The 26899-nt window shown below is 43.9% G+C and overlaps 1 protein-coding gene across 1 annotated transcript in view; it reads right to left on the bottom strand.

The window, feature by feature from the left end:
• The window catches only part of TSHZ2 (teashirt zinc finger homeobox 2), an 885630-nt gene that overhangs the window by 264624 nt on the left and 594107 nt on the right, over positions 1–26899 (bottom strand). The window lies entirely within an intron of this gene.

The following is a 26899-nucleotide window of genomic DNA, read 5'->3' as shown; positions in this document are numbered from 1 at the left end:
TCCCACAAGCTAGCCCTGTAAACCCGTGTTCATTCTTTCTCTATTGCCTTCATGAGCTTTGTTTCACCTTAATACTGTCTGTGTTATTATTTACTTAATTTTTTCAAAATTAATTTCCAATAGATTCATTGTTTTTTCTTTCCCTTGGATTCAGCAATGATACCCATGAAATCACAACTTTAATGTACTTTTCCCTTTGAATACCCAGCAAATTAAAACCATAACTATTAAAAAATGCACACTTTCAATACCTAAAATTATCTTGTATGCAACTGTCTTATGCATATAACAAGCTGGGAATTAAAGTTCTACATCAGGGGTCAGCAAATTTTGCTGTAAAAGGCTGAACAGTAAATATTTTTGGCTTTGCAGGCCAAGAGACAAAATCAGGAATCCAGTGGAGGTACTTATACAACATGAAAGGAAGTGGATTTCCACATCCTCCTCAAAAAACTTTTAGAAATGCAAAAGCCATAGATGCACAAGTCATTAAAAAAAAAAAAAAAGGAGATAGGCTGAATTTGGCTCATGGGCCATAATTTGTCAATCCCTAGTAAAGAATCCACCTAACAATCCAGGAGGTACAGGAGACGTGGGTGAGATGTGGGTTTAATCCCTGGTTCAGAAAGATGCCTGAGAGGAGGAAGTGGCAACCCACTCTAATATTCTTGACTGGAAAAATCCTAGGGACAGAGGAGCCTGGCGGGCTACAGTCCATGGGTCACAAAGAGTTGGACATGACTGAGCAACTGAGCATGCACGCATGGCTCAAAATCATGTATCTGATATTTGTTTGAACCTTCTTTGAAATTTCTATAACATCATTACTGTTTTGCTGTTTAGTTGCTAAGTCATGTCTGACTCTTTTGCGACCCCAGGGACTATAGTCTTTCAGGTTCCTGTGTCCATGGGATTCTCCAGACAAGAATACTGGAGTGGGTTGTCATGCCCTCCTCCAGGGGATCTTCCCGACTCAGGGACTGAACCCACGTCTCCTGCATTTGTAGGCAGATTCTTTGCCACTGAGCCACCAGGGAAGTCCTTATAACATCGAGTGGGACATAAAAGGACTTACAGGATGATTGCAAAAGTGACATTAGCTGAAGGTAAGCACTTAACACACCACCTGGCATAAAGCAGTTAATAAATATTAGCTGTGTTTTCGTCTTTGTCATCGTCATCTTCTGCTCTCTCTTGATCAGGCTAGCTAGCCACTGAGTCCTTTCCCTGGCTCACTCGAAGCACTCAGTATATGACGGATAGTTATTAATTCAACTGGTTGAAGCAATGCTTCCCAACCTTCTATGCAGATCAAACTCAACTGCAGATTTCTTTCTTTTTTTACGAACATGGCTGAGTCACCTCCCGAAATCCTCATTCTAAAATTCACTCAAGGAACAAGCCGAGCACACCTGTTTTTGTTTTTGAGAATTCTGGAGCAATTTTGATGAGTCAAAACAGAAACCTGTGACTTAGCGCCTAATCTAGAGCGCAGGGTCAGGAGTTTCAATCCCCAGGTGGGCCCACTGCTTCTGCTCTGTCTTAAGGTCACAAACAACTCAGCTAGTGCTCAGGGCCTTTGTTAGTAGTAAGGTCCATCTGTCAATCAACAACGAATGTTTATTGAACACCTAAGACATGCCAGTCCTTGAGATAAGTGCTAGGGACACAGCGGTGAAGGAGAAGAGAGCCTAGAACATGACAGTCCTAATTCCTCACCTTCCATCCCATGCCATGCTAGATTCTTCTTCTTAGCCCTTTAAGCATCTTGCATCTTCTGTGTATATTGGCTCTGCCCCCGAGAGCCTGATACCTTTTGTTGACTGCCATTCCCACAGCCTAAAAGGTGCTTAGCACACAGCAGATCTGTTCAACAAAGCTCTGTTCTAGCGGGGTAAACAGGGAACTCTGGAGCTGCACCCCAGGCTGACGGCCAGCACAAGGCAAAGCATGTCCCCAGCCTCCTTGGTGTCAGAGTTGAGAGTGAAGCATGTTTTCTGGTCCTGCAACCTCTCTGCTCTTTAATCTGAAATCATTGCCTTAAGCCTCAGTTTACTCCTTTATCAAATTCCTAAAATGTTGTGAGTATTAAATAGAATAATGCTTAATGTGGGGAGAATGTTTAATGAGTAGCAGCTCTGTTGTGTTGATTTTCTCATCACGTGGAATTGAATAAACAAGAGATGGTTCTAGAAATTTTCTGACTATCCTTACGGAGATCAGCTGAGGGGAGTCTTTAATGATATGCCTCTTAGCAGCAGCAGTCCTCACTCTATGCTAGCCTGATGGGAAGCATCTGTTTGTTGGACAAATACTTCTTGAGCCTCTACCATGACCGGACACAACGCTGTGGTCTTGGGACATGGGGAAGGTGATGAGACCATTCATGACTCCTGCCCTCATGGAACTTACCGTTTGTGGGGAGGGGGCACGGAGGGAGACGGATGGGCCTCAGATAAACCAAGGATCCTAAAATGCCAGCGCTGAAATGGGCAAAGCAGCAGCATTCATGGTGCTTTCTAGTTAATGCTGGGGAGGAAGGGTGGGATTTGACACAGTCTTAAAAATCAAGGTAGGCTTGCTACAGAGAAATGTATATTTATATTATATATACATGCACACATACAGAACATCTTTGAGATGAGCTAATAGCCACAGAAATCTTATAAACGTGAAATCATCTCAAATCTGATCATTAAAGGATTAGGGACTGGGATGCTTTTGCTGTTGGAGTGGTGGTAAAGAATCCACCCGCCAGTGCAGGAGACACAAGAGATGTGGGTTTGACCCCTGGGTTGGGAAGATCCCCTGGAGGAGGGCCTGGGAACCCACGCCAGTACTCTTGCCTGGAAACTTCGATGGACAGAGGAACCTGGTGGCCTACAGTCCATGGGGCCACAAAGAGTTGGACACAACAGCACGCTCGCACACACATGCTTTTGCTATTTCTGCCCAGGCCTGAGCATCCCCAGGCTGCTCGGTCTGAGGCCACTTGGGACTAGACATCCGAGGACCACCTGTCCATGGGGGGACTGAAACTGTGGGAGTTGTGATTGTCCCCAGAGGTGATCAGTAAGAAGCTAGTGAGCAGGGCAGTGTTGAACCCACACAGGAGAGCAGGAGAGAGGGGCCCACGGTCTGGGGCAGATGAAGCTGGGGAGCGAGACCCCCTGCAGCGACGTTCGGGAGGAGGGAAGAAAGCAGATGCCTGCTCAATGCCTCCTCTCTCCCAGGTCTACTAATTGTCTTCCGAAGACAATCCAGGTGACAAATACGGGCCCAAGAAACACTGCCCTTGTAAGCAATCCCAGCTGCTCCGACAAATGTCCCCAAACAAAGGTTGCATGCCTCCCCACGAGCCCATGCTTGAAGCTCGATTTAATTGCTCACCTCTGCAGCTTTAAATCAAAGGTGGCTCCTATTAAGTATAATTACCTTTGCCAGCAGCTTGTATAACACAGTGAGTGAGGGGCTACTAACCAGGAATGGCTCCTACAGAGCATTATATATGCCTTGGACTAAATCAGCAGGCCCCACGGCTTCAGATGCACATATAATTCAGCCAGGAGCAAATGCATTCTGCAGGTAGAGAGCCGCACACCCGCATAAACAAGGCGTTCCTTCACATATGTCAGCAGCCTGGAGTCGCCACTCTGAAGACGAATAAACCAGAAAGGTTTCTCTGAGCCTCGACCGTACAAGACGCATGGCTCTGGCAGTTTTTCTGCAAGAAGGCAAATTGCCATCCAACCGGCTAGTTTCTGAATGAGTCCCAGATCCAATGCAAGAAATCAGACAAACTCCAACTTTCTCAGCGGAACGCCCATATTGTACCACCTTTCTCAGCCCTGGAAAGCGGGGAAGTCACACTCCTCCCAGCTGGCTTTGACACAGTCATTTCTCTCCCACTCAACCTCACCACATCTCTCATTCTTGACATACAAAAACATTTTTTTAAATCACGAGCATCTTTATCATTTCAGGCTCGTCAGTTCGCATTTTGCCTAATTAATAAATAAATCAAGCCCTGAAAGGAAATGAAAGTGGAGACGAACTTTTGGACCCAACCAAAAGAAGCCACAGCGAGCTAGACGGAGAATGTGCTGCTTTCAGTCCTTCAGGCTTCTTCCAGGGGTCACATTTCACCTCCGTTTCTACCATATAGAAGTCTTTTTATTAAACTAGGTGCCCAGAAGCATAAATGAAGACCTCAGAAAAATAGACCTCTCTCTCCAAAGATGTTATACACTGCTATTCTAGTAGTCCTCAAACTGTTGGCTCGCCCCTCTACAAACGCCATGTTAACTAGCATTTACTGAGCGCTTGCTATGGACCAAGCATGCGTGAAGCACGCCACACACACGGGTGTCACACACACGGGTGTGATCCATGTGGCAGCCCACGTAGTATTAGCGGAAGTGTTTCTTTCAAAATGAAGAGACTAATGTTTATAATAAACATTACTTTATTAACAAAGAGAAAATTTGTTATTAATAAATGTTAGATTATTAATAAACAAATAACTTGCCTAAGATCAGACAGAAAGTAAGGGCCTGGCCTCAGTCTGTCATATCGTGAGGTCAGGTACGTGTGAAGCATCTGGGACAGGGCCTGGCAGGGAGTGGACTCTCAGGACACGCAACAAGTCTGGTCATTATTGTTTCAGGGAACAAAACAGAGAGAAGGTTGATTCCATCCAACCAGGGTTACAGCGAGCAGTGATCAGAGTGGCCAACTTGAGGCAAATCTGGAAACCTTCACAGCAAGTCATTACTCGTAAGAGCTGAGCAGGGGCTAGTGTGTGCAGGAAAGGAGGGACCTGGGCTCAGGAAGGATTAGTCAGAAAAGAAATCAGGGAACTAGCGCTTGTGGAAATGTTCAGGGCTTCCTGGGATAAACGAGGCCCAGAAAACTAACAAACATAGAAACAGAAATGAACTTGAGTTCATCCGTTTATCCATCCATCCCTCCCTCCATCCACCCACCCGTCCATCCAGCAATTCTAGGTACCCCATCTCTGACCTCTTAAGATAGGGGCCTTATCTCATTCACCCCTGTAGCCCTGGCACACAGCATGGGGTCTTGAGAATAATATAAACTATTAAATATACGTTGAAAGAATCAAAGGATGAGGCTCTCAATAGATCTGCTCCTTTCAGGGAACTTACCGTCCATGAATCAGTTCGATCTTTCCGAGCCCCCTCCCTTCCATGCCTCCTTTGTATTATTCCTGGAATGAGATTTTTACCCTGGAAGATCTACACCACAGCATGAGTGTTGGCTCAGCACAGTTTAAAGCTCAAGCCCTCACCCCACAAATTTTTCTTTGCTCCTCTGGAAGTCAAGCCTCCTCTTTTTGCCATTTGCTTCTCCCACTGAAAATTAAAACATCTCAGCCTCACAGACTGGTTTGCTGAGTGCATTATTTGTTACAGCTCTTGTTTTCATGATACAAAAACAATATGAAGCCCTTCCTGTCACTTTGATTTTTTTTTTAATTTCTTTAATAAAGTTGTACGTTTCCATTGCTACTGTTTTATTTGCGGGGAGGACTCCCCATTAACTTATCCAATTTCTTCCCTCCACTGCAGGAGAGCAGTTTGAAGTCCATGCCTGAGAATTCAAACTGGAGTTACAAACCCGTATTCTTGTTTATTTGTCAGAGTGCTGTGGCAGATTCAGAAGTTAAACCAAAGCACAAAACTCTTCTTGTGGAGTGGGTGCTCAGGGGACTGTGGTCTAAAACGAAAATCAGATCATTGCTCAAAAAGAGGGGGAAAAAAAACCCCTCACACAGTGCATTGTAACACATTTGAAAACATCTCCGTGTTCCTTAAATGTTCTGCTAAGAGTGCTAACAGGTCAGTCCACAGGAAATGCAAGAATACGTTATATTTTAATCAGGGCACATAAAACACTGTCTCGAATGTTATGTTGCCCGGGGGAATGCAGCGAGCAGGGAACACTTACAAACTCCAGGTCAGTCTCCCCATTACATCACTCTGAAAAAAGGAAATTTATGAGGTTAAATTATATGGATGTTATATATTGGAACTGTTAGCCCATTCCCAAATGAGAATGTTGGCTCAAACAGCCAGATTCCCTGAGAGAAACTTCTTAAGGCCTTCCATTATGGATGTTTTTATGGTAAATTTCCACAAAAAAGTGAAGACTTATTCATTCTTCGAAGATAGCAAAATGAATAAAAAGAAAGATGTCTAACCAAAAAACAAAGTCCAAATTCCAATAGAGAGGGCACCTAAAAGACTTACGTGTATTATTTTTCTCCAGAGATAATAATACGGGAGTTATTTTGTGGAACTTACTCATGATTTATTTGATCTATTTCTCATCTAAGTGATTGGAAACACAGATGTTGACGCTATAACTTTGCTTCCAGTAAATAATTCCTCAAAGGACTCACATTTGTTTAACCTTAGTCACAAGATGATAAAACTTATTAAACATTTATGGAAGCAGCAACACAATTTTGTTGGTTTATGTCTTTGGCAAGTTTAGAAACTCATATCCCCAACTTTTCCACCTCCCTTTCACCTCTCTAAAAGAAAAATATCTTTGAGGAAGTTACTGTACCTGAATTACCAAGTCCCCCCTCCCCCTTATTCCTCCATTTGCGGCTGCAGCCTGACAGTAACAGGAGGGCTGCCGTGCTGATCTCAAAGAACGATAATTAAACCAAGGGGACAGCAGACAAGGTGTCCTACGGGGCCAACAGAGGAAGAATAAAAACCTCACTGGGGAACTGTTTTCTTAGGACGGCGAGCCTGCTTCTGAGATAAGCAAACACTCACACGTGTGATGTGCGTGCATGCATTTGTTCACTCAACAGCGTTCCCCGAGAAAATGCTCATTCAGTCCTGTGCACATACATAACCTGGGCATCTAAATATCCCCAAGACGCCAGGAATCTCGAGCAAGGTTTTCCATCCATCCGCTCATTCACTCATTCAACAAAACACCTACTGTGCTTCAGCTGCAGCCAATGAAATTGTCCCCACGATTTGAGAGATTTGTCAGTTCCTGACGCGACATAACGTAGACATAGAGACAGAAACCACAGCCTACAGAGCCTTCTCCCTGGTGTTATCTGTCACCTACACCTTTCCTATTGAGAGCTGACTCTTCCTGTGCAGGGAGCACCCAGGGTAACTACGGCTCTGTTTTCCTCTCACCTTGAGCTCTAACCCAGGGGGGCAGGGGCACCGCAGCACAGGCTACCCTGGGGAAACACACCATGACACCGACCTCATGTTCACAGGGAAAATCCTGAAGAGCTTTGTGGTGACTACATTGGCCGCTTAGCCTTAGCATGGATATATGCATGGATACATGGGCTTATTCTGGGCTTTTCTGGTGGCTCGGTGGTAAAGAATCCGCCTGCCAATGGAGGAGATGTGGGTTCAATCCCTGGGTGGGGAAGATCCCCTGGAGAAGGAAATAGCAACCCACTCCCCTACTCCAGTATTCTTGCCTGGGAAATCTCATGGGCAGAGGAGCCTGGCGGGCTACAGTCCATGGGGTCACAAGAGTCAGACATGACTCAGGACGACAACATATGCATAGACTATGTCCACAACAGACACAAAATTCACAAATAATAAGGATATCTTACTCTTGCCCCACCAGACTCACACACTAATACCCACAACATACGTAATCCAGATGTACATGAAACACACATCCACAACACGTATAATGTCCACAAATTTACAGCTCAGACTCACAATAAAACAGATCCTCAGGGCGTACACACAAGGAGCAGTGTTCTAAGGATGATGCTGTTCTTGGCTGTGAAAAGCTTCTGGTACCACACAGACCTTCCAAATCCTGCCTTATTGATACATCTGTCCCCAGGACCACCCAATATGCCTCCGTATGTGCTTGCTAAACTGCTTACACTACAGTGTGACTGTTTGACACGTGAAACTGCAGGGCTGACTACTGTCAGTAATTCAACTTATAACAAGGACAAACAAAATCCTTGCCTGGTCCCACCCATGCGTGTTCAGTACCTCGTGGAGCTTCAGCACTGGTAAGGCAAGAGCCGTCCAGCTATGAAGCTTCATCATTATACACTCTGAGGACAAAGGCAATTTCTTTTAGGCTATTCATGCTTTTTTTTCCCCTCAACTTCTCTCCAGACCCTACCCCACCCCACTTCAAAGAGGCAAATGACTGTTTTCTTGACATACTAGGATTCAAGCCGTGTTGATGGCTGTCTTGTTCATTATTAAGATTATTGACATACTTTATGTTCAGTTTACTTTAAGCAGACATTTAGCAAACGCCTACTAGATGCAAATTAGCTAGCTAAACTTTTGGTTAGAGAATATATACTTCGGTAAAGACACCAAGAATGTTCAAAATATGAAATATTAGCTGTTTAAATGACGTTTGTTTTTCTCAACTGATTATCTTTCTAAATGCAGGAAAATTCTCACAACTGTTAGTCTCTTCATAAATTACTTGTGACAATGGTAAAAATTCCCGAGAACATTCATTACCGGGTTATGTGTAACAGTGAAAACTTTAAAATATGCTAAATGTCTATTAACAAAGGAATGATAAATTGGTAAAATTGTACATGCTTATGGTGCAATATTATAAAGCATTTTAAAAAAGAATTAGTTATATCGATTTTCTTAAATCTATAATCTCTTTCTCTCTTTTTTTCCTAACTCCATACTTGCATACTTGGCTAGAGACTCAAACATAAAGTAAAAAAAAAAAAAAATTTAAATATAGTGTGAAACTACCTATACATCTCAATAAATCTGAAATAAAAATTTTATTTTTTAATTGAGAAATAAAAATTTTTAATTAAAAGCAAACTTGTAGCTAATAAATTAAATCATATTAAAAATGAAAACAAACAAAACATTCTAAACATATAAAAAAGAAGAAGAATGCACCTCCCTACGTATATGTACAGGTGATAACTGATACTATAAGAAACAGAAGATGTCACACCAAACTCTTCATGGTGCAGAGGGGAAAGTAATAAGAGCTGAAAAACACCTGTTACACACCAAGCACTGTTCTAAGTACTTATAATAATAAGTGCCAACTTTTTAAAACCTATAATAGTGAAGTAAGCACCTCCTTATACTCATTTTACAGGACTGAGGTACAGAGATTTTAAGTTTGCTTTTCCAAGGGAACAACTTCATTTGTACAGTTTAATTCCTGCATATCTGAAATTTACTGATCAAGTGAAATAAGCTCAGGTTATTGACAGTCCTCTCCTCTATTCCAACTGATTGATTATTCCCATCCAGTATTCATAAAGAAAAGATTTACCTTAAAGACAATAAAATAGGATGATAATTTCATTCCATTTCTCATTAAAATAACTTGAAATCAAATGGCGAGGCAGTTTGCCAAACTTTATATTTTTACAAAGGTTTGTTCCAAAATGTCATCCATATTAAAAAATAAAAAAAGAAACCACCATTAACTAAAAACAATCATTGACATTTTTTCAAGAATGATCCCCTCATGATTTCTGCTGTAAGCAACATTTTTGCCTTTGAGACCTGATCCCTAGAATTTAACAATCATCTTCCCCCACCCCCCCCCACATTATTCAGAGTACTCATTTAAATGTCACCTATAATTAAATACTTACAAGTAAGAAACACCTTTAGAGACCCTGACCATAAATATTACGAGGGACTCTAAAGGGAAATCTGTGAGGGTAGCTTTTCGTTTGCTAAAATGAATAACGTGGTCGTGTCACTGCATGTGTTCTGTATTTTTGATGGCCAGGAAGAGTCATGGAGCCTACAAGAGATTTATGGGGAACAGATGAGCAGCGTCTGACTCCAGGAACATCCTCAAGGATGCTGCAGGAAGTGGGTGAGCACGGCTCCCGACTGAGCCACCCCAGATGGGCTGAGCTGGGGATGGCCACGGTTTCTCTTTTTTTAACTTCTGTTTAATAAAACAGAAACGGACTTAGGAAAATGCTGCTGTGTAAAGCTCAAGAGGTTCTAAACTTTTTTGTTTGTCTTTTAATCCTCGTAGGCTCCACTTTTAAAAATGGTGTTCAGGTAAGGATGATTCTTTCTCTGTATGTCATCTCTCTCTTTCCCCACAACTGACAGACTTCGGTCTTGAGGAACCCCTCGATTTTGGCTCATGCCCTTGGTCTGCACGTAGGTATACTAGACTACGAATGTTTATGTAGGTGACTCTTTGCTATTAAGCATTAAATACTGTGAGAAGTAACAAAACATCGTGCCTGAGCGCTTGGGTTCTGATTGGCAGACCCGGGTTTCAGCATCTTATTTAAAAGCTTCTGTTATCTTCAAGTTACTTGAAGTTTCCAGAACTTCATTTCCTTGTCTATTCAATGGGCCAAAAATAATAATATCCAGCTCTCGGGATGTTGTGTGGAGAGACCTTTATGGAAACGACTTGTATGTAGTCAATGCCAGGTAAATAGTAACCACTGGGTGTAGATTTTTGGTTTGTGCTATCCAAGTCAGTAAAGAGTGGGCATTATATGATGATGACCATGGGCTTCCCTGGTGGCTCAGTTGGTCAAGAATCTGCCTGCAATGCAAGAGACCCAGGGTCGATCCCTGGGTCAGGAAGAGCCCTTGGAGAAGGAAACAGCAACCCATGCCAGTATTCTTGCCTGGGAAATCTCATGGACAGAGGAGCCTGGTGAGCTACAATCCATGGGGTTGCAAAGAGTCAGACATGACTTAGCGAGCAGACCAAACCAAACCGAGATAGATGGATAGATAGACGTGTATAAGCGTTTTCTTCATCATTGCTACCATCATCATTTTTTTCCACAATCACAGGCACAGATGCTCGATAGAAGGGGATTGGAAGTCTGATTACTGGGAAGAATCAGGAAAGAACAGAGAGGAAATGGATCAAGGGAAAAAAAGAGGTACTGCTGAAGAGGGGATGAGCATATATGAAGATAACAAGTTTCAAAGAATAAAGCGAGGTTTTCTGTCCTTTCTGCCAAGAGTTCCCAACATTTCAGACAGTATAATAAATAAAGAACTGGGTCTAGGAGGTTCCTTTTGTTTCTTGTCTTTTGACTCGGTACCAGGGTGTCAGCCAGCTCCCAAGCAGATGGAGTCCTTGCTATATATTCTGTTGGACTGACTGACTTTCTCCTTCTTGACTGAGGAGTTCTCTGGACTCTGATGTTTTGTGTTGTGACCAGATAGACCAGTACATAAATGGGCATGTTTCCCTGTTGAAATACATTCGGGGACATTGTCCTCACCATTTCTAAAAGTACAGGCCATTGTCAAGAGAAAGGGAGAGTGAAAAAGAGAGACTACTTATATTTTTTCCATGACTAAAAGCCAAAAGTGAAAATGGACCCTAGAAATAATTTTTGTGTATAAATGCTTTGGCATTTGCAACTGAGAGAGAGCGTGAAGACGAAGGAGAACAAGTATGGGAAGGAGGAGGACAGACCTTAGATATTTCCCCTATATCCTGCAGTTCAGAGCCTTAGTGGGTGCCTAAAATTGATTCATGGGCCTCAACTCCACCCTATGGACTCAGAACCACTAGGCTCTGGTCTGGGAATCTGTAGGTTTGTATTTTAACACGTTTTCCAAGTGAGGAGATACTAAATAAAAGCTGAAAACCACTGCTCTATTCCAGATGCAAAACCAGAACATTATTCCCTGTGCCTCCATACTTGCAAAGTTTCCCGGGCCAGCAAACACTTTCCAGAGCTTTTCTCTGATATCCTGGGAGGGGAAGTTTCTTCTGATTTTTAAAGTTTTTGAAGTGCTCATGAAAGCCTGTTTTCCGGGCGTTTCTCTGACCTGAGCGTGACTTGGCAACTGCAGCTCGCAGCTGGCTCGTGAGTCCCCGCCCCGCTCGGGCTCTGGGCGTCCGCGGCGTCCTCACGGTCAGTCATTCCGCCCCATCCTCATGGTCTGTGTAATGCCCTCCCCCAGCCACTGCTTTCTCTGTAATTCCCTCTTTTATTTCCTGAAATAATTTTACCTAAAAATGAAAACTTATGTCAGTACACTCAGTGGAAAGTCAGTCACATTTGCCGTAAGTGATGGTAATCGGACAATGAAAAATCCAAGTGTTAATATTTTATTATTCACTGTTGCTCATGATAGTCTCTGGATTTGTGGGATAAACAAATTGGAGAGAGAAGTGTTTAAGGCAGGCTAACACCAAGGGAGACTTTCTTCTTGATTAAATCAGAGGGTTTGAACCAGTATTGAACAACTGATACTGTTTTCACTTCTTGCCTTCCTGCTGCTTAAAACTGTCTATGTCCCCACTGGTTCCACAGCACATAAGGGGGCAACTCTGGACGGGCTTCCCAGGTGGCGCTAGTGGTAAAGAACTTGCCCGCCAGTGCAGGAGACGTAAGCCACAGGGTCGATCCCTGGGTTGGGAAGATCCCCTGGAGGAGGGCCTGGCAACCCACTCCAATATTCTTGCCTGGAGAATTCCATGGACAGAGGAGCCTGGTGGGCTACAGTCCATGGGGTCAGAGAGTCGGACACAGCTGAAGCAACTTGGCACTGGCTTTAAAACCTCTTAGAGATGGGCTTGCTTTCCTCGAGAAAACATGGTGTACAGCACACTCACGCGCTTGGGCAGAGGAGGCGGTCATTAGGGGTGTCCATTGCTGTGGAAACGTCAATTCCAGTTCCTCTCTACTTTCCTGCTTCCCAGAGACGCACCTTTATTTATCTCCTTGGGCTTTTTCACTTTAATGCCTAATAATCACATCACCGTCATTTATTCTTTCCAACCATATTTATTGAGCACCAACTCTGCCAGGCTTTGTGGACACAAAGCAAATAAGATGTAAGATCCCTTCAAGGTCATAAGCTCAGAGTCATGGTGACGATTTTAGTAACCTATCATTCAAAGAGCTCTCACTGTGTACAAGGCACGGTTCTGAGTGCTTTGCAAGCGTTCAGACTTCGCTCCTCCCAAGCAAGCAAGAGGGAGTTTCCAATATCTCTACCAATAAGGAAATCGAGGCATGAAGACAAGTATTAACTTGTTGATGCACTGACTAGGTGTCCTTGACCCTGTCCCATGCACCGCCACGTACTAAGCATGCTACCTGATTTATCTCAGTGAATCCTTGCAGAAACCCAGTGAGATCAGGCTTTCTAGAAGGTCTGTTTTGCAAATAAGGAAATTGAAAGTTTGGGAGGTAGAGGTACTTGAGGTCACACAGCAAGGAAATGCCTGACGGGAAAGAAATGCAAGCCCCTCTGTCTGACCCCAGGGTGCACCCCGCTGCCCTGAACACTGTATCGTCTGATGGGACGGGGAGACGCAACTCCAAGACTCCATGAAATGCACTTGAAAGAGACTAGCTTCCCCCTGCACAGTCATGTCTAGAGTCAAGGCAGTGCCAAACAATTTCCTCTGTTCCCACCGTGGCTCCGAAAACGGGAGACTGACACTTTTCAGTAAGAACCTTCTGTACAACTACAGGAAAGAAGCAAGAGAAAGAATTCAAGAAGATAAAAGGATAAATATAGTTAAGTTTTCATATACAGTTCTCAGTATACTCTTTCCCACTGACACCCACCTGCACTTTTCTGCACATCTTGTCTATCTTTGGACCAAGTTTGCCATCTTCTCCCCCATCAGTCTGGTCCAAATCATCACCAGGTTCTGACTAGATGGACAGGAGCCTCCAAAGGGGTCAATATGCTTACAGCCTTTGTGTGCGAGCACGCTCAGTCGTGTCTGACTCTTTGTGATCCCATGGACTAAAGCCCACCAGGCTCCTCGGTCCATGGAATTCTCCTGGCAAAGAATACTGGAGTGGGTAGCCATGCCCTTCTCCAGAGGATCTTCCCGACCCGGGGATGGAACCGGGGTCTCCTGCATTGCAGGCAGATTCTTGGCTCAGTGCACAGACTGCAGGCTCAGCGCACTGAGCCACCTGCGCTTGCAGCCTGGGTCGCTGAGGACTAATATGGCAGCAGCACGACCCTGTCAAGGCCTCAGTCAAACCCGTCTCTCGCTGCACCCTCGCCCTCCGAGGCTTCCCATTCAACCTTGGCTTCGTTTGCAGCGTCTCGGTCCCCGAGCACCTCGGCGTCCGTCTAATCCTGCGGCCCCACCGTTCGCCCGCTCTCCCTCTGCTCCAGCTGCCCCGGTCCCCTTGTTGCTCCTGCAGATCCTGCAGCAGCTCCAGCCCCCCGACTTCCCCACCCCCAGACCCAGCTTCCCCAGAGAATCGCCCTGTGCTCTCTGCAACCTTCCTAGAAACCAGAGTCACAGCGCCTACACGGAGGGGAGGGTGCCGGGAGCCGGCATATTGCATATTGAGTGCATATTGCATATTGAGTGAGGATCTGTAATAGCTCAACTGGAATTCTATCACTGCCGGGAGCCAGCGTGAGGCACTGCGCCCATGACAAAGGTCATGAGGAAGGAGGCTCGGCATACGCAAAGGCGGGATCGAGCCTCAGGAGTCCCCCTGGAAATTCTCGAGCATCTACCCCCAAAACCAGAGTCTGCCTACTTTCTGCTTTGTGCTTTCACCTACACCTCTGACTTTACGGGGGGCTGTCCCCCACTACCTCTCTCTGAAAAAAGAGTTAGCTTACAGCTCCAGTTAATAATTCCTGGGTGTGACAGTGTTTAACCTACAAACTCCTTTGGAAATCCTCTAGCCTGCCTGAATAGGTTTTTCCGGCCACATGTGATTGTTCAGAGCCTCCCAACTGTGAGAGGCAGGAGATGTTCTAAACTGTCTAAACACAGATTGCTTTGAGTAGTTAAAAGATTGATTAGAAATTGTATTGGTGAAGGGTTTTTCACTTGTTGGGCCAATGTTTGCTGCTAAGTCTCCATACTCCTTACCTACTGTGTCCTTGGCAGTGTATTGATTGATATAATGGGTGTATAGAAATGTAAAATGCAGCTTTGTCCAATGTTTTTTGGAAGGCTGGTGCCTGACTTTGGAATAATCACCTTTAGAGAAAGATAAGTTTCTTAAAATGTTAATAGGCCTCCTGGCCAGAAGATGATGTCTATCACCTGAACTTTTGCATATGATAAGTTTACAGGAAAAAAGCCTGGCTTGCTGCATGACTCTACCCCTTCCCCCATTATCCACTATGCATAACTTAAGGTATAAAAACTACTTTGGAAAATAAAGTGCGGGCCTTGTTCACTGAAACTTGGTCTCCCCATGTCACTCTCTCTCCCAAATTCCAGCTGAGCGTCCATCTGGAGCGCGGATGTCCTCTGCGACCATTTATTTGCCTAGGCTTCTAAGACCCACTCGAGAAGGTGTCTAAGGTGGGGCACCTTCCGCTATTCGAGAGGGCGCCTGCGGCCTCCGTGGTCAGAGCTAACCTGGTGTCACGGGTTATATTGATTTTCCGCGTAAACCAAGCCACTCAGCTTCTTTTCTCCACTGAATTTTCTTACTGAGCTATCCTTATTTCAGCCGCTTTTCTCCACTGAATTTCCTCACTGAGCTATCCTCATTCTATTATTCTTTAAATCTTTGATAAATATTTATAAATAAATAAGTCGCCGACGCCGTCCCCGCTTCGAATACCCTGGATCAGCCGGGGCTGGACCCTGGCAGGAGGGGCCTCTGCTGACAGTCTTATCTAAGACAGCTCATCTTCCTGGGACACAGGACTCCTCACTCCGTTAATTTTCTCTCTTGCACACCGCACTCCCTGACACAGGGTGACGGGCCTCTGTTTGCTTGTTTGGGACCCGTCTGCCACATAAATGTAAGCCTCAAGAAGGCAGGCCGTTTGTCAAATTTTGACTTGAGCCTCTGGTTCCAGCACCTTCCACATGACCTGGTACCCAGCAGATCTTCAACACTTCGGTTAAATAAAGGTCCTAAGGCAGGCAGAAAAATCCCCCAATACTTTCAGCTAACCCCAGGCTCTCTGTCCTAAGATATTCCTTAACAGGCACCAGCCAATCTCCCTTCTTTCTTCTGCCAAGCACTTATCTGCAGGTGACAATTAAAAAGTGAAGAAGGCGTTACCAGGATGCAGCCTATAGCCTTCTCCCGTTAGCTTAACAACGCCTAAGCTCCGCTGCCTTGGGCCTGAGGGGATGAGCGCAGGGTTCCAGTGGGGGAGGGGGAGACACCCAACCCTGGGAGGCTGCGAGCCCCTGGGGGATGCAGGCAGGGAACCACTCACTGCACCTGGGAGCAGAGAGAGGAGGAGAGAGAGAGAGGCAGAGAGAGACAGAGACAGATACAGAGAGACAGAGAAAGAGACAGAGAGAGAGAGACAGAGACAGAGACAGAGAGAGAAAGAGAGAGACAGAGACAGAGAGACAGAGAAAGACAGAGACAGAGAGAGAGACAGAGAGACAGAGACAGAGAGAGAGACAGAGACAGAGAGACAGAGACAGAGAGAGAGACAGAGACAGAGAGACAGAGACAGAGAGAGAGACAGAGAGAGAGACAGAGAGACAGAGAGACAGAGACAGAGAGAGAGAGAGACGGCTGCAGTCCAAAAGGAGAATCCCTAGCCCCTTTGCCTCCACCAGAGTCTGGACTTAAGGAGGAAGTCTACCAATCCAGAGTATCAGCAAGCACTCGCCATAAGATAAACAAACAGTATTTACTGAGAAAAGGTGAATCAATGCTTGTCAACTGAAGCCAGAGGATGTCATGATGAACAAAACACAAGCTTCTCAGTAAAATTGCCATCTTTTTGTCATTAGCATTTCCTACATTGATAAATATTCAAAGTGCAGCTATGAACATGATTGGTACAGAGGTCTGCCAAAAAATTTTAGAGGTGTAAAAGAGATCCTTATACTCAACATTAATTAATTAGTATACAAAGTAACACGATAATTAAAGTATTTATTCATTTACTTATTTATAGCCTCATGTATTCATTCATCAGGAAATATTTATTTAGTGCCTAATAAATACAAGGACTAATTCAAGTGCCTAGAAATCTCCCAGAATTCCTACAGAAAACAAAACATAAATTCATGTACGGAGAGGATGCCATGTAAGTGCCAGAGGCTGCATGGGGGCTTCGTTGGCATCACACCGTCTAATCGCCACAACCACAGTGCGAGGTGAGCAACACCACATCTCCATCCGCCAGGAGGGGAGACCGAGGCGAAGCAAGGTTAAGGGACTCCCCTTCGAGCACACTGGTGGCCAGTTAAGTAGGGAGGAGCTGCAGTGGACCCCAGATTTGCTTGGGTTTTAATACTGTTTATTCTTTCCATAGCCTCACAGATGCCATCCATCCTCATACCCGTCAATTCCTCCCTAAAGCCTAGGCATGTGTTTTTACCTTCAGGTGTTGCTTCTATCAGGCCTCCCTGGTGGCTCAGATGGTAGGGAATCTGCCTGCAATGCAGAAGACCTGAGTTCGATCCCTGGGTCGGGTAAGTGCCCTGGAGAAGGGAATGACTATCTGTGCCAGTGTTTTGGCCTAGAGAATCCCATGTACAGAGGCGCCTGGTATCATTCTAAGCATGCTAGTCACCATCACTGAGGGGCCAAGCAAGTAGACTGAATGGATGAACACATGGAAGTCCACCACCACCTTTGAAATATAAACAAGTACCTCTGTTCTACTAATAACCCAGTCGGATGGCATCAGTCCCACAGCTTGAACCCCACAGGGACTCACTGGAAAAGACCGACGCAATGGACCTGAGTTTGAGCAAGCTCCGGGAGGTGGTGAAGGACCAGGGAGCCTGGTGCACTGCAGTCCATGGGGTTGCAGAGAGCCGGGCACGACTTGGCGAGTGAGCAAGGACGACAGGGAGCCATCGAACTTAGATTCGGATGTAGGAGGGCCTGTCTTGCCTCTCTCTCCTCCTCCTCTCCTGCCTCTCTCCCCTGTCTTCATCTGCTCCAGACACAGCGGCCTCCTATGTATTCCTCAGGCATACAAGATATTTCCGACCTTGGGTTTTTACTGCCTCATCTGCCTGAAAGACTTCTCCCAGATCTGTGCATGGCTAGTTCCTCACGGTCTGATCAAATGTCACCTCTCAACCACTTTCCACAAAATAGCAACTCTCTATCCCTCTCTAGTCCACTCATTCCAATTCATTTTTTTTTTGAATTGCCATTAGAACTATTTAATATTATATATTTATTTGTTCATTTTAGCTTTTTGGCCTCACCCCCAAGAATATTTGCTGGGATTTTCCCTACTTCAGTATTCCGGTACCAGGATCAATGCCCGGCACATAGTAGGTGAACAGGCAACTGCTGTGGGGTGAATGAACGCGCGATGGCAAACATACAGGCGTGAAGAGGAAGTGCCGGCTTCATAAACGGCGGATGGTCCTAAGATTCCCGTTGGGGAGGCCACGGAGGGCAACGTCCTCTGTCAGTGTTCTCAGGCTCCACCCACCGCCAGGTTTAGACATCACCACAGATGCCCCGGAAGAACAGGAACTGAGGGTCCTCTGTTGGCAAATTACTGTGGCTCTTCCAGAAAAGTACCACAGCAGATCGAATGCCTGGGTCTTGGAAGCGGAAAGTTTCAGACCAACTCGGCCACTGCATGGCAGTGGATGAACTGCTCTACAAGCTACTCAGAACCCAGTCAGGAAAATAAAGATACTGTTCTAGCATCTAACTCATAGGAATGTTCTAGGACTCCGCTCAAGGGTTCCCACCTTGGGCAGGTCTCCTCTGACCACCCACACGAATGTTGCCCCATCCTGTTCTTTTATAAAATGTTGTCATCGTAGAGCTTTCTTCTATGTGGAAGTTATCTTTTCTCTTTGTTAAATTCCTTGCATATTCTCTGGCTTCCCCCAACTGGAGGGTAAGATCCCCAGGGATCATCCCCATCCTAATACCCCTGAGGATCCCGGTGGCCAGAACAGGACCAGGCACACAGTAAGAACTCGGAAAATAACTGTGGCTTGAAGGAATGATTGTAAAATTCATGAAACGCCCGGTAAAATGCCTGGCACATAAAAAACACTTAGGTAGGGACAAATATCATTATTACAGGTGTTATATTTGTTGTTGCTAGGGCTATAATTACTATTCCTTGGGATATAATTTTTTTTTTTTTTTTTTTTTTTTTGAGCTGGGACAGGGTTCCAACCCGTTCTGCACGACTCTTTATCAGAAAAGGCTAAACCACTACTGAGTGATTATACTCCAGTTTTAAAACTCAAAAGGCACCCACATCTGATTTCTTTTGGGCCCTGAGCCTTTGGTCCCATGACAGCTGGCAGGGTGCTCATTTCCCTCCTGGTACATATTTTTCATGGTCTGTTTTTTGGGACTAAGATACAGCGACTCTGTTAGGTGTGGCCCCAAGCAGTTTTGATGCATTTGTATCATCCTTTCCAAAATCCTGAGTCTTAAGAAGAAGTATGATTCCACTTCATGGGTCACAGCCCTGTCGTGGCAATGGGACTTGCGTAACTCAATGAAGCTATGAGCCATGCCGCATGGGGCCACCCAAGATGCACGGGTCATGGTGAAGAGTTCTGACAAAACGTGGTCCACTGGAGAAGGGAATGGCAAACCACTCCAGTGTTCTTGCCCCAAGAACCCCAGGAACAGTATGAAAAGGCAAAACGTGACACCGGAAGACGAACGCCCTCAGGTCAGAAGGTGTCCGACACGCCACTGGGAAAGAGTGGAGGTTCTTAGCCCTGACTCGTAGGATGGAACACTTGGGGAAATTTGAGCAACTGGTCCAAACATAAACCTCCAACAAAGAAGACTTAAGGATTTGAACTTGGGTTAGTCTGACTCCTGACTCACACTCTTATTCTCTAGAGTAAGGTTTATCTCTGAGCTGGCCCAGGGCCACTTAACTAGGGTGGGGGAGCCCTAACCAGAACCCAGGTCACTTCCTTCTCTTCCATAGTCCTTCCACAGCCTACACCTAATCCCAAGGGAGACAACAAGAAGACGGGCACAGCCACATACCCAACTTACTAATAAAGGAGAATAGCTAAAGGCAACTCTGATATAAAATGTGCTTACATAGCTTTTCATTTTGGCATTTTTTTTCTGTACCAAGTGGTACTGAACACAGAATAGATTTAACTCTTCTCTACAGCATCATCTTGGCCCAGAAGCAATTTGTATCTCCCTGGGGTTAAAAGAGAGAGGCTTCTAAATACATAGAAAAGTCTAAGCATCTGATAAATGGAAGTGATTTAAAGTCAGCCCCTTGCAGTTTATATAGAAATATGTACATGCTGCTGCTTCTGCTCATACAAATCTCCCCTATAGAATACCTTGACCTTCTGTCTTCTTTTTGAATCTCCCACATCACCAATAGCCAGAGTTCACGATTTTTTTTCATGACACAGTAAAACATTTCAGGAGGTTTCTTCCAGATCCATTACAAACAGTATGGCCACTGCCAACTCTGTTTTTATCTCATTCTGCCCCTCGTAGCTGTTTTCATTAAAAACAATAACTGTGTTCTGCCCACCTTAATACCGAAACTGTATAATTTCCATAGAAATGACTTGGATGTAGCTTGATGAAGAAAGCTCAGAGGTGATTTCAGAGTATTCACTCAGCTCTGAAAGCACTCAACTAATTAAGACCAGTGATCTTTAATTTTTGTACTGAAAGAAACTGCAGAATGCTGGCTTTAAAAAAAAATCCACCTTACCATCTAGCAGCTTTACAGAAACACACGGTTTTTCCTTCAGCATAAATGGACACTACAGCTTTTCAATTAAATTAGTCTTTGGAGAGACATGCAAAAGAGCTAAAAAGCTCCTTAAAAATCTTTCCTGCTTCACTGCTCCTCCTGTGCCAGGGGAGATGTGTAGTTACGATGCAATGCTATTTTCTTCTTACCCTACCGAAACAAAGTTTTCAATCTTGAACCCTGAACTGGCTATGTTATAGAGCTTGTGGAGGTTTTGCTTTTAGTTTTCAAGCCCACATTTGGTTTTCTAAAACTATTTTGAGAAAGGGGGTGTACATTACAATATCCTATATCTTTGTACTTCCAGAGAGAGCTTTGTTAGACCCTGTTTCAGGTCGGGTAGTAGGTAGAGGGATACTGAAACTATTTTTTAAATTAACACAAATGGAAAGGAAACTCTTATTTAGATGAGCAAAATTCAAGACAAATCCTTTCCAATAGGATCCAGGTAGTTTTTTCCCCCATGTAATTTCTCTAAGCTCATTATCTCTAAAACTTTTGCATTGTGCATTCCCTGTTGTTAAGCATAGCTAAATAATACTGATATATTAATAACAGGATTAGCTAGCCATGCATCCTGAATTTTAATTTCTCATTTTTTTTTAGCGTTTCAGGCATTGCTTTGGTGTCGCCACATGTGTGGGAATGCCCATGGGGACATGTTTCTCCTCGGAGGGAAAGCAGAAGGTTGGGGGCGGCAGCTGGCAACCCCACGTGGCCGCTTCAGCGACCTTCAACCCCTCCAAAGTAGTTACTCATTTCATCCACGGAGTTTGCTTTGGAAACAAACACATCAGCAACCCCCACCTACATCTCACATTTCTCTTCTGCCAGGTCACGTATGTATATTTATAATATCTTTGGAAAGGACCTGAGTCTGATAGTCACCCTCTGACAAAAGAAGTAACACAAACATGGCCAGGCTGCTGAGGATAACTCCAGACGCACGTACAACCTGCACACGAGTCCTCTGACCCCATAGACAGAGTCCAGACGTCACATTTGGGCTCAGAGTCTCTCATTTTTATTATCCTTTCTTAAAGACCCAGAATATCTTGAAATCGACTTTTACATGCTAAACATATCCCTTCTCCCGAAAAAAAAAAAAAAGTTCCTAAAACAAGTGATTGACACGTCAGTAGCAGGGGAAAAAAATGATAAACCCAGTGAAAACAGTGTAGTATATAGGGGCCTGTAATGATAGAGTGTGTTTTCCTCCCTGCAGCATCCAGGTAATCAGGCAGTCTCAACAAGCTTTTTCTTATGTGGTTAGAATGACTAAGCTCATTCATAACCATAGAGCTGCTTGCCAAAGGTCACCCTAAGGAACAGGAGAATTTCTAACTTTCACTGGAACTTAGGAAACTTAAAATAATTGTAAAAGTACACATTGTTACAAATTACTGAAAAATAATATATTTTTAAAAAACCTCTTCCAGGGTGAACAGGTTCTAGGAAGGCAGAAGGATGAGATCTCTGATAACAGACTAGAGAGAAGACATTCTGTGTTTACCCCAACATTAGAAAATGAAAATAAATTTCTCCCAAAGGAATAAAAATAAAGCAACGTTCTCAACTTGCAAAGCAACAGGATTATTTGTGTTCCGAGCTTCTTTTAATACCACTGTGATCTTTTTTTTATAAAAGTCGCTCAATTTGATTGTAATTAAATATGTAATGAAAAAGCACTGTTTCAGGGAAGCGATGCAAGACACTCTGTTAGTTTAATGCATTTCCAACTGACTTTGCATCAAATGAAAATGATACTCTGTGTATGCCTGGTCTTAATATAGAATTTGTTAGGCAATTTTGTGTTTTTTAAAGGGGACTTGGGTGGACACAGACATTGCCTTTGAAATAGGGGATGAGTCTTCCTAGACCATGACATACCTAACTAAAATTGATGGTACCAATCCAGGGATGGGCAGGAAGCACCACGCTGGGCATTTACCTCGTGTCAGCTAATTACGGACCCAGCATAAACACGAACAGGGCCTAGGTTTTCCTCCTGGCTGATTTCCCTTAAGCTCAGCTGCAGTGATGAGCAGAAGTGCCTCGTTTCAATGGCCTTAAATAATGCCAGGCTCAGTGCCCCTTTAAAACCTGCTCAATCGAGAGTACAAGTCCCAAGACAAATAGATCAACCCATGTATTATCCAGTTGGAGAAATTCCGTCAAATGAGTGAGAAAGTCAGCTGGGATGAAATGAAAGCATAAGCCTGCGTTGGAGAAGGTGACAAAGGCAAGATGCTTCCAGGGACAGAACTGCTAAAGATGCCTAGGAGGTATTTGTTGGGCGTGAAGGTTTCCTGAACACTAGCAACAGAGTCGAGAAGACTGGGAGAAAAATAAATGTAAGATGGTTGAAAAATAAACACACCATGTTTCTGAGGGATGCGTCTACCCTCCTCAGAAGTGGGCTCTGATTTCCAACCCCCAAGCCAAGAGAAGAGTTTTCTTGTCCAGAAGTTTCTCACGCCCCCTCCCCCTTACCTGGCTTCCACTAGAACTCCCTGTCACTGGCAATCTGCAGATTAGGGTTAATGCATTGTGTCCTGATATGGCAGATTAAAAATGAAATCAATAAATGCCTAAAACAAATGGGCTTTTGAGCTGTCCCGTTCAATCTGAGTCTTTAAGGGTGAGGAGAAAGGAGGGGGAAGGGGCTCGGAGGGCAGGGGCAGAAGGACCAGTGAAACCATCAGTTTCCACGCAAAACACTGTGTGGACAGTGTGGTTTCAAGGTACCTTTCTTTTTTCAGGGATCTGCCTTAAATCAGCAAGAACAGCCTGAACAGATCATGCTGCAGAGCACCTTTAGGGGTGGGAGTATGTGTGTATTTTTTTTGTTTTCCATTCATCTGTTAAACATCATACTGTTTGGGTAAGTGAAGGGGTCTCTAGCATGCCTATTTAAACCTTCACGACGTGAACTTGTCTCTCTGAACTACACTAAAGCAGAGTGAGAGCGCCAGGGCTGGGACTCCACCCTGTGTCCAGTTCTCTCGAACCCCATCCCTCTCACCAGTGAGTTAAAGGTAAACTTCATCCTGAGCTGTCTGCCTGTTGCTGAGACCTTGCCAGCCAATCTAGTCATTGCCATCATGAGTCTGAAAGAGAGATGGCTCAGGTCATCTCAGCCCTCCTCTGCAGTATTCTGAACTGTCCCTGCTGAATATGCTTCCCATGTAAATAACCTGTGCTATTAAGGTGCAAATTGCAACTTTTAAGTAATGATTGCTAATAGTCTAATGTTTGCTGCACACAAGGACATTCATGAAAACAAAATCTGCATTATTCATCTCCATATTAAATAAACAAAATAAACTGAGAGAGCTGTTCTTTCCTGCAAGACTTTCCTCAGATCTGGATTACCAGATAGCTTCTGAGAGTCAGCAAAAAGAAAACATTTCATCTCTTCCGATAGACAGAAGCCCGTAATTTATATATACGTTAGACATTCATATATATATGATTTCCAAAGATTTTGCTTCCTATTGGAATTGGCTGGCATTATATAAAAACAAGAGTTCAGGATGGTGAAATTAAATATGTTGCACGTGTGCAGAGGCTGCGACAGATTGTAGGAAATAGAAGGGTTAGAGTGTAAGTCTACAGTTTTAAATTTTTAACGACTCTGCGTCCTGCAAAATACAAACAAATCACAACGCTGCTCTGTTTTATTTTACCTTTCTGCCATCTTTCCTGTCTTCCCTACAATGGATAGGGGGGAAAGATGCTGGTACAGAATCCTGCAATATTTTCAGGTTAAAAAGTAGATACATTTTAGTGGTGAATGAAATATATATCAAAGGAAGCAAAAATACACATGCACACGTACGCAAACCCCTGGGGCACTGCAGGCTGCTTTCTAAACTTTCTTCCTTGCCCGAAGTTATAGTATGGTGGAAGAGCGTAGCGTTAGAAAGCCAGGAAGAATGACATTTCGAAGGGAAATGTTCTGACTTAGCTGTTTCCTTAAAGAGAGCTGCCTACCTCACAGCCCTTCCCTTAAAGGAGGGAGGAACAGAACCAGGAAAGGCTAACATTCCCCATCACTTGTAATATCCTCTCCCTCATTCTATCCACATACCTGCTTTATTAGAAAGTTCCGTAAATGATTCCTTGAAATGTGGAACTTAAAACTAATAATGCAAAGGAATCAAATTGCCTCCAACAGTTCTTGGGAAAGAGTCTCAGTTCTGATTCACTCACAGGCTTTTTCTATCTTACATTATTCATTAATCAAGCTAGAAATCGAGCTTTCAACATCAGCCCATGGGAATAATTACTTACAGTTGTGTATTGTGTTTAATTTTAAGCAGTGATAAAAGTTAGCATGGCCACAGTTCTGGAGCCCACCTTGTTCTTCTCCCTGGATGTTAACTGGCAGAAGAATCGGAAAGCAGCTAACTTAACGTGAGAATAACCACTTTAGCTAAAACAGCATAGCATCGGTGACTTCAGAGGAAAGAAATATTACGTGGAAAGATATCCGCTTCAGTAATACGTGAGTAAATAATACCGTAAGAGAGGCCGCATTGTGTACAAAGTGAATTATTCCCTTTCAGCTTGACAAGGGTTTCCATTTCTTCCAGTGAAAATAATAAAAGCCATGAAAACAAACACATAAAGACACAAGGAATACAATCTGCCAGGACACTGAAACTACAGTCAGAACTTTCTCACACACACATGCGCTACAGTAAGCAGACAGGCTAACTCCAACAGACACCAGCTTAAGGAAAAGGATGTAATTTAAATAATGTGATACGGCTTTATGTTACACACACCTGAATCCTCACTGATCAGAGGACAATTATAATCAAAGCAGTGCAATTCTGAGCAATGCACTTTTTGTAATGATCTTACCAGAGGAGACACATCCAGTCATTCTGGTAATTTAAATTACTGCCTAGCTGTTGATGGCCTTTACTGGAACAACAAGGGGGAAAAAAAAGAGTACTTTTCAGGGCAGTATCACTTCTTGCTGGACTGTTGCCCAGGGTTCTCTTGTGGGACAACACTAAGGACTTTATCTCTAATAATCTAGCTATACTTAAAGTTATGTTGCTAGACCTAGACGAAGCAAGCTTACTCTTCCTGAGCCTCAAAGGCCAGTGCATACCCCAAAGCTGTTCAGATTGCAAAGCAATCTAAGTTTTAAAAAGTAAGTGAGTTAAATGTAGAAAGGGACGGGGGTAGGAGGAAGAAACTGTTTGCAAAAGAGGTAGCTAGAGTTGAAAAAAGAACACCTCATTGACTAAGCAAGTTCTAAATATATACGGTACTAAAATACCTAAATTATTTTGCTCTTAGAGAAACAATTGGAAAATAAATGAATCAAAGCTTTATAAATGATATTTCTCCATGCAATTTGAACCAAACCATACGCAGTTTCAGAAGCAATTCTGCGCTCATAAGGGAAGATAATTGTGGATATCTCCAAGCACATGTACTGCCATTCTTGGCTGGAATCAGGCCATGATGGAAGATGAGCTTGGTGGTCCAGCATGTTCAGACACAAACACCCACTTTGCCCAGATTTGTGACTAACTTTGGATTTGTTCTGAGGGTGGCTCTGCAAAGTTTATGAAAGTGTTCCACTGAACTTCTTCTCCCTAATGTTTCGCTCCAGTTGGAACAGAAGGAAATATTGTGGGGGGTCTGCAGAAGACCAGCCTTCACTGATGCTGCCTTAAAGCTTGAGGGTAAAGACAGAAAGAAGGGGAGGAAAAAACTTAAGCTCTTTGCTAATGCCCGATTCAACTGAAGGACACAAAGAAATAAAACGCCCACATTAAAAGCCAAACAAGATAATAATTGTGCATGTCTGGCTCTCAATCTAGAGGGCAAGGCTTGCGTCACTGGCACTCTGAGTTACCATGGTGAGTGATTTATTGATATATATCAAGAATGAATAGATCAAAGGCAGTGAGATGACAGGTGATCAATCAAATGTCAAATCAAAACTAGCAATCAAGTGGAAAGCTGATTTTTCAGTGGGTGGGTCTGGCAGGAGAAAAATGAACTTTCATATTACACTTCCGAGAAACAAAACCCCAGCATACTATTAAAAAAGCAATTAAGCAACCCAAAAGGAAGGAAAAAATCCTTTACAAGCTCTAACGTCCTGATCCATTAACCTGTTCCTCTCTTTTTTTGGAGGAGGGGGTGGTAAGAATTCAAATGGGATAGTTCCCACCGCACAAATCAATTTA

Source organism: Bubalus kerabau, chromosome 13, assembly GCF_029407905.1.
Source record: "Bubalus kerabau isolate K-KA32 ecotype Philippines breed swamp buffalo chromosome 13, PCC_UOA_SB_1v2, whole genome shotgun sequence".
NCBI lineage: Eukaryota > Metazoa > Chordata > Mammalia > Artiodactyla > Bovidae > Bubalus > Bubalus kerabau.
The sequence above is the reverse complement of the archived record's forward strand: the minus strand, read 5'-3'. Positions and strand labels throughout refer to the sequence as shown.